Genomic DNA, 9,455 nt, shown 5'->3' on the forward strand with positions numbered 1-9,455 from the left:
GACAATGGGAAACTCAAGCATTTTTACAGCAGAGGCCCCACATAGTCCTCTATACAGAAAAATGTGCCCCACATAATCATTTCATACAAAATAATGGGCCTCACATAGTGCTCCATACAAAATAATGGGCCCCACGTAGTCCTCCGTACAGAATAACGTGATCCAAACAGCCCTTTATACAGAATAATGGGCCTCACATAGTCCTCCGTACAGAATAATGTGCTCCACATAGTCCTCTATACAGAATAATGGGACCCACATAGTCCTCCATACACAAAAATGTGCCCCACATAATCCTTCATACAGAATAATGGGCCTCATATAGTACTCCATACAAAATAATGGGCCCAGCATAGTTCTCCATACAGAATAATGTGATCCACATAGCCATCTATACAGCATAATGGGCCTCACATACAGTGCTGGCCAAAACTATTGGCATCCCTGCAATTCTGTCAGATAATACTCAGTTTCTTCTTGAAAATGATTGCAATCACAAATTCTTTGGTATTATTATCTTCATTTAATTTGTCTTCAATGAAAAAAAATAAAAAAAATTGTCATAAAGCCAAATTGGATATAATTCCACACCACACATAAAAAAGGGGGTGAACAAAAGTATTGGCACTGTTTGAAAAATCATGTGTTGCTTCTCTAATTTGTGTAATTAACAACACCTCTAACTTACCTGTGGCACCTAACAGGTGTTGGAAATAACTAAATCATACTTGCAGCCAGTTGACATGGATTAAAGTTGACTCAACCTCTGTCCTGTGTCCTTGTGTGTACCACATTGAGCATGGAGAAAAGAAAGAAGACCAAAGAACTGTCTGAGGACTTGAGAATCCAAATTGTGAGAACGCGTAAGCAATCTCAAGGCTACAAGTCCATCTCCAAAGACCTGAAAGTTCCTGTGTCTACGGTGCGCAGTGTCATCAAGAAGTTTAAAGCCCATAGCACTGTGGCTAACCTCCCTAGATGTGGAAGGAAAAGAAAAATTGATGAGAGATTTCAACGCAAGATTGTGCGGATGGTGGATAAAGAACCTCGACTAACATCCATTCAAGCTGCCCTGCAGTCTGAGAGTAAAACAGTGTGAACCCGTACTATCCGTCGGCGTCTGAATGAAAAGGGACTGTATGGTAGGATACCCAGGAAGACCCCACTTCTTACCCCGAGACATAAAAAAGCCAGGCTGGAGTTTGCCAAAACTTACCTGAGAAAGCCTAAAACGTTTTGGAAGAATGTTCTCTGGTCAGATGAGACAAAAGTAGAGCTTTTTTGGAAAAGCCATCAACATAGAGTTTACAGAAAAAAAAAAGAGGCATTCAAAGAAAAGAACACGGTCCCTACAGTCAAACATGGCGGAGGTTCCCTGATGTTTTGGGGTTGCTTTGCTGCCTCTGGCACTGGACTGCTTGCCTGTGTGCATAGCATTATGAAATCTGCAGACTACCAACAAATTTTGCAGCATAATGTAGGGCCCAGTGTGAGAAAGCTGGGTCTCCCTCAGAGGTCATGGGTCTTCCAGCAGGACAATAACCCAAAACACACTTCAAAAACCACTAGAAAAGGGTTTGAGAGAAAGCACTGGAGACTACTAAAGTGGCCAGCAATGAGTCCAGACCTGAATCCCATAGAACAGCTGTGGAGAGATCTCAAAATGGCAGTTTGGAGAAGGCACCCTTCAAATCTCAGGGACCTAGAGCAGTTTGCCAAAGAAGAATGCTCTAAAATTCCAGCAGAGCATTGTAAGAAACTCATTGATGGTTACTGGAAGCGGTTGTTCGCAGTTATTTTGGCTAAAGGTTGTGCAACCAAGTATTAGGCTAAGGGTGCCAATACTTTTGTCTGGCCCATTTTTGGAGTTTTGTGCGAAATGATCAATGATTTGATTTTTGTTTCATTCTCTTTTGTGTTTTTTCATTGCAAGCAAATTAAATGAAGATAATAATACCAAAGAATTTGTGATTGCAATCATTTTCAGGAAGAAACTGAGTATTCTCTGACAGAATTGCAGGGGTGCTAATACTTTTGGCCAGCACTGTAGTCCTCCATACAGAATAATGGTCCCCACATAGCCCACCATACAGAATAATATGCCCCACATAATCCTCCATACAGAATAATGGGCCCCACATTTTACTCCATACAGAATAATGTGCCCCCACATAGCACTCCAAACAGAATAATGGGCCCCATATAGTTCTCCATACAAAATAATATGCTCCATTTAGCACTAAATACAGAACAATGGGTCTCACATAGCCCTTTATACAGAATAATGTGACCCACATATTCCTTCATACAGAATAATGTGTCCCATATATTCCTCCATGCAGAATAATGGGCACCACATAGTACTTCATACAGAATAATGGGTCCCACATAGTCCTCCATACAGAATAATGGGCCCCACATAAACCTCCATGCAGAAAAATATGCCTCATATAGTCCTCCATACAGAAAATTGTGCCCCCACATAGCACTCCAAACAGAATAATGGGCCCCATATAGTTCTCCATACATAATAATGGGCCTCACATAGTCCTCCATACAGAATAATGGGCTCCACATAGCCCTCCATACAGAATAATGTGACCCACATATTCCTCCATACAGAATAATATGCTCCACATAGCCCTCCATACAGAACAAGGGTTCTCACATAGCCCACCATGCAGAATAATGAGTAGAGTTGAGCGATGTTCGAGGTTCGCCAATTTCATGTTCGAGTGATTTTGGGGGTGCTCAAGATCGAACTCGAGCTTTTTGCTTAAAGCTCGACAGTTCGAGTTACGTTCGAGAACGGTTCAATCAACAAAGAGCCTAGCTAGTTACTAGCTGGCTTTTCACTGTAATAGTGTGAGTCACTGTGATTCACGCTATTATCAAATTTCAGCGTATAGTGTGCGGGGGGGACGCGGTTTAGATCTGTGCTGCTGCTGAGTGCTGATATAATGCCGATCACCATTTTTTTTTTCTAACCGCGCATGCAGTGGGGAGGGCCAGGATGTCAGCCATTCACAGACACACACACAGCTAAGTGGATTTTTGCCAGACAAGCAAGGGCATGTGTCATAGGCTGTTCATGTCACATGTCCTTGCCTTATAAGATACTGCCCTGTTTCCCCGTCGCCGCCTTTATCTGCCTTCGGCGTGTGTGACAGTCACCGCTCACGCTGCTGCTCCCGCTCCTGCTGTGTACGCTATAGACATAGTGCAATCTACACCGTGCTGTAGGGATTAGGGACTGCTGGTTATTTCAGCCCTTTTCAGGTCTGATTTCCAGGCGTTCATAGCCATAGCTACTAAGCAGGTCTGTGCAAACGCTGTGTACAGCTTTAGATAACAGCGTCTGCCTACCTCAGCTCAGGAAATTCCTTGCTGCATTTTTTCATTAGCAGGGTTAGGAAAGTGAGGCTTCCTTTCCTGTCCTGGTACCCACAGCACCCGGGCACTCTACCCACCTGCCCAGTTTTGCCACGCTATTTTATTTGCCGAAAGAGCTGACACTTTTTGTGCCATCCTAAAAGTGTCTGGAATGCTAAGTTAGTGTTCCTTTCCTGTCCACTGACCCACAGAACCCGGGCACTCTACCCACATGCCCAGTTTTGCCACGCTTTTTTTATTTGCCCAAAGAGCTGACACTTTTTGTGCCATCCTAAAAGTGTCTGGAATACTAAGTTAGTGTTCCTTTCCTGTCCACTGACCCACAGAACCCGGGCACTCTACCCACCTGCCCAGTTTTGCCACGCTTTTTTATTTGCCCAAAGAGCTGACACTTTTTGTGACATCCTAAAAGTGTCTGGAATACTAAGTTAGTGTTCCTTTCCTGTCCACTGACCCACAGAACCCGGGCACTCTACCCACATGCCCAGTTTTGCCACGCTTTTTTTATTTGCCCAAAGAGCTGACACTTTTTGTGCCATCCTAAAAGTGTCTGGAATACTAAGTTACTGTTCCTTTCCTGTCCACTGACCCACAGAACCTGGGCACTCTACCCAACTGCCCAGTTTTGAAACGCTATTTTATTTGCAAACTGTGCTGCCACTGTTAGGGGCATACAAAAATTGTCTGGGATTGTTAGTGTTGGTTCTTCAGCTGACAATAAAGCTAGACCACCTCTCCATTGTACACGGCTGTCCATTTTTTGTATGCAATTCTAATTGCAAACTGTGCTGCCACTGTTAGGGCATACTAAAATTGTCTGGGATAGTCAGTGTTGTTTCTTCAGCTGTCAATAAAGCTAGACCACCTCTGCAATCTACACCACCTCTCAATTTTTGCATCCACATTTTAAGTGGCCAATCTTGTCGCTAGCAAAATGAGTGGCAAAAGGACAAATGCTGGTGGAAAGGTGAACAGGCGTGTTGAAAAAGGAAAACAAGTTTGTGTCCGTGGGGAAGGTGGGAAAGCTGCATTAACATCTGCTGTAGATAGGCCATCTTCCAGCAAAAGTAAGATGTCTACTACTTTCCGGGGACAATCCGATGTGCTCCCTTTTTTATGGAACCGAACAACTGAAACAAAGGCAGATGATGCACAAAAAAAAAACATGCTTGAATGGATCTCAAGTGCTCCAACAAGTGCCCTCTCCTCCACCTCAACTTCAACATCCAAAAAACAACAGTCCTCTGAGTTCTGAGTTGTCATCCCAATCACACTTGCTTTTTCCCAGCTCTCAAGTCTCCACCCGCCCTGCACAGTATGGTGTAACAGAGATAGCTGAGTCTGCAGCGCTGTTCAGTCACACTATAGCCTGGGAATCAGAGGTCTGCTCCCAAGCTACAGTAAGTACAGACCAGGAAATGGTCTGCAGTGATGCCCAGAAGCTTTGTGAGCCAGATTCAGGCCCTGATGACTAAGTTTCTGAGCATAATGTACACCCTCATTCCCAAACTGTAACACCTGTTGGTGGAGACAATGAGGAACATACTGATGATGATGACACGCAGATACCAGATTGGGATGCCAACTTAACTATTCAGTCAGGGCAGGAAGAGGTTAGGTCTGAGGGTGAGGGGAGTGCAAACACAACGCTTGATGATGAAGTTCTAGATCCCACTTACTGTCAACCCACAGTCAGGCACTCGAGGAGGTCAACAGAGGCGGTGGAGGAGGATGCAACTGACAACGAAGTTACCTTGCGCCCTCCAGGACAGAGTCGGAGTACTGGAAGCACGTCTACAACTGAATCCTCAGCCACAACTCTGCCTCTGAGCACAAGTCGGGGTGGCTCTGCAGGTCACATGGGCTCTAAGCCTTGCCTAGCCTGGTCCTTTTTTGACTTTGCAAAGGATCTCCCAAATCATGTGATCTGTAAAATTTGACGGCAATCTATACGTAGAGGCCAAAACCTCACCAGTTTGACAACTTCTTCCATGAATCGTCACATGAATAACAAGCATAAGTCCCAGTGGGAAGCTAACATTGCTGCAATGCGGCCTAGCGGAGCGGGCCAAACACCGTCTGCCCCTTCAAGTTCCTCCACGCGCTCTTCATCTTCTATGACTGTGGGGACAGCTGTCACACCTGTTTTTCCACGCAGACCTTCCACCACTTTAACCGCACAGGCAGTTTGCTTTGCAGGTCATCAGTTGGTTTGGAAGGGGAAAAAAGTGGTGGTGTAGAGCTCTCTCAGACATCGAGACTGAGCACCAACTTTGGATGAAGGCAAAATCATGTCTCCGCCTGCACTTTCCTCACAGATCTGCAGTTTTCCAGGGACACCCTACTCACCACCGTCTCCACACAGCAGCCAGATCTCTGTCCCTCAGATGTGGACAAATAAAAGGCCATTTCCTCTGAGCCATGACAAAGCTAAGAGGTTGACTTTATCCCTCTGTAAGCTTTTGGCTACCAAAATGCTGCCTTTCCGCCTGGTGGACACAGAGGATTTTCGAGACCTTATGTCCGTCACAGTGCCCCAGTACCAGATGCCCAGTCGCCACTACTTCTCCAAGAAAGGTGTGCCTGTGCTACACCAGCATCTCGCACACAACATCACAGCTTCCTTGAGAAACTCTGTGTGTGACCGGGTGCATTTCACCACCGATACTCGGACCAGTAGGCATGGACAGGGGCCTTACATGTCGCTAACTAGGCATTGGGTAACTATGGTGATAGATGGAGAAGGGTTTGCTGTACAAGTCTTGCCGTCCCCAAAACTTGTGCGTCAATCCTTTGTATGTCGAAGTTCCTTCACTGCTTCTGCCTCCTCAACCTCGTCTGGGTCCTGCATCCCCGCCTCAAGTCTGCCTGATCAGGCCACCCGCGTTGCAACTGCACACAAGGAATCATGCACACCTCCTTACTATGCTGGCAGTAAAGCTCAACGGCATCAAGCGGTCTTTACCTTGAAATGTCTTGGAAATAAGAGTCACACAGCAGATGAGTTGTGGTCAGCTCTTGCGAGCGAGTTTCGGAAGTGGTTGTCTCCACTCAACCTGCAGCCAGGGAAGGCAGTGTGCGACAATGCTGCAAACCTGGGTGCGGCCCTTCGCCGGGGCAAGGTGACACACGTGCCTTGTATGGCTCACGTGTTGAACCTTGTTGTCCAGCAATTTTTAACCCACTATCCCGGCCTAGATGGGCTTCTGCACAGGGCACGGTCACTCTCTGCTCACTTCCGCCGTTCAACCGCCGCAGCTGACCGACTTGCATTGCTCCAGAAGTCTTTCGGCCTGCCGGTTCATCGCCTGAAATGTGATGTGGCGACACGCTGGAATTCGACTCTCCACATGTTACAGTGACTGTGGCAGCACCGCAGAGCCCTGGTGCACTATGTTATGACGTATAGCCTTGGCCAACGAGATGCAGAGGTGGGGCAGATCACACTGATGGAGTGGTCTCAGATCAAGGACCTATGCACCCTTCTGCACAGTTTCGACATGGCGACGAATATGTTTAGCGCTGACAATGCCATTATTAGCATGACAATTCCAGTCATTTACATGCTGGAGCACACGCTAAATACTATTCGGAGTCAGGGGATGGGACAACAGGAAGGGGAGGAAGTACAGGAGGATTCATATGCGCAAGGGATACCAACATCTACAAAGTCCAGACGTTCAGCATCACCAAGGCGGCAGGCATGGAACGGTGTGGGAGAGGGATTAACAAGGGCGCATGGTAGCAGCCAAAATGTTGAGGAAGGTGCAGGAGACCATGAAGAAATGGAGGACGAACTCTCGATAGACATGGAAGACTCAGCAGATGAGGGAGACCTTGGTCAAATTTCATTTGAACGAGGTTGGGGGGAGATGTCAGAGGAAGAAAGCATGGTTATCACCTCGCCGCCACAAACACAGCGAGCACTTGGTCTGCATGGATGCGCAAGACACATGAGTGTTTTCTTGCTGCTCTACCTACAACATGACCCTCGGATTGTCAAAATTAGAAGTGATGATGACTACTGGGTTGCCACACTATAAGATCCCCGGTACAAGTCCAAATTTGGTGAAATAATTCCAGTCATAGAAAGGGACGCACGTATGCAGGAGTATCAGCAGAAGCTGTTACTCAATCTTAGCTCGGCTTTTCCACCAAACACCAGTGGTGCACGGGAGTGAATCTCCCAGTTGTCACTTGCCAAGCATGGGACTGTCTCATCATTATCAGTCAAACCATACCAGCAACACCGTATCTGGTGCTGGTAAAAGCAGTTTTATGGAATCGTTTCATAATTTTTTTAGACCATACAATGCAAGGCCACAAGAGACAAGAAGTCTGACACATAGTCAACGGCTAGAGAGGATGATACAGGAGTATCTCCAAATGAACATCGATGCCATGACTTTGCAACTGGAGCCTTGCTCATTTTGGGCTTCCAATCTTGAAAAATGGCCTGAGGTTGCCACTTACCCCTTGGAAATCTTGTCGTGTCCCACAGCCAGCGTTGTCTCTGAACGTGTCTTCAGTGCTGCTGGGTGTGTGCTGACAGATAAGTGCACGCGTCTGTCCAGTGACAATGTGGACAGACTAACGTTCATCAAGATGAACAAGTCATGGATCCGCAAGGACTTTACTACTCCTTTGTCATCCTGGGGAGAGTAAAGGCTGCCATATTTTGGAATGTGCTTCATGCACATGTACCTGTGAAGATTACAACTGGGGCACAAGTGATGCCACTGAAGGGGTGTCTGTGTGGCCCAATTTTTGGAAAAAAGTGAGACTCTGCTTGGAGTCCCCTTGCTGTGTTTTTAAAAATGAGCCAAGATGAACAAGTCATGGTTCAGCAAAGACTTTGCTACCTACCCCTTTGTCATACTGGAGACAGTTAAGACTGGCGTATTTTGGAATGTGCTTGATGCAAATCTACCTGTCAAGTTTACAACTGGGGCACAAGTGATGCAACTGAAGGGGTGTCTGTGGGGCCCAATTTTTGGAAAAAAGGGAGACTCTGCTTGGAGTCCCCTTGCTGTGTTTTACATGATTTTAGAAGAGGATGACATGCCTATATCTGTGTCTGCTCCTCTTTTTCCTCATCCAGCTATTTTGTTTTCGCACGAGTATATGTCCTTGTCACTTTCCCATGTGTTTGTGGTGTCTTGGGAGTTGTTTGTCACCTTTTGGACACCTTTGAAGGTGTTTTCTAGGTTTTTTATGTGTTTGTGATTGCCTCCCATTGTTTTCTATGGGGTTCTAGAGGTTCGTTGAACGGCTCGCCGAATCGAACTCGAACGCGGCCCCCACATACTGTAATCCTCCATACAGAATAATGGGGACCACATTTTCTTACATACAGAATAATATGTCCCACATAGTCCTCCATACAGAATATTGTACCCCCAAATAGCACTCCAAACTGAGTATTGGGCCGCATATAGTTTTCCATACAGAATAGCCAATAAAATCAGCCCATGGGACAGATTTGTCCCACGGGCCAGAGTGTGACATATGTGGTATGTGTTTTTGTTGTGCTCATGCAGCAGGGACAGTTTCATAGCAGAGACAGCAGAGACAGCTCGACTCTCTTTGACCCGTGCTTGCAATACCAGAAGCATGTCCACTTCCCTGAATCTTACTGTACATATTAAATTAGAGAGGCAGCTAATAGCGGAATTAATAGATAAACAGGCCTAGTCACAATGACTATGATGGACAGGTGATGTTATTGGATATGAGGTTGTGTAAGGTGGGGACGCCAAACTGAGAGAAAGAGGGCTAGGCATCATGTGTCGAAAGAGGCCATTGCATGAAGTTGCATAAATTATCAGTTTCCACAAGTCTAAATGTCAACATTTACAGGGATAGCTGCATAAAAATGTGGCAGATTATTGTTTGGGCCTGTGGGTAGGTGGCTGCGTATTAACACTTGTGCTCTAAGGCCTGGGGTAGAAACAGCTGGACACTGCGCTAGGAACAAGGAAGCAGTCAAGGGAGCTAATGGTGTTTGCAAATGTGCAAAGACAATATCAGGGTGGGAAACATCTGCGGCACTGTTCTGGACA

This window comes from Anomaloglossus baeobatrachus, chromosome 1, assembly GCF_048569485.1.
Source record: "Anomaloglossus baeobatrachus isolate aAnoBae1 chromosome 1, aAnoBae1.hap1, whole genome shotgun sequence".
Lineage (NCBI taxonomy): Eukaryota > Metazoa > Chordata > Amphibia > Anura > Aromobatidae > Anomaloglossus > Anomaloglossus baeobatrachus.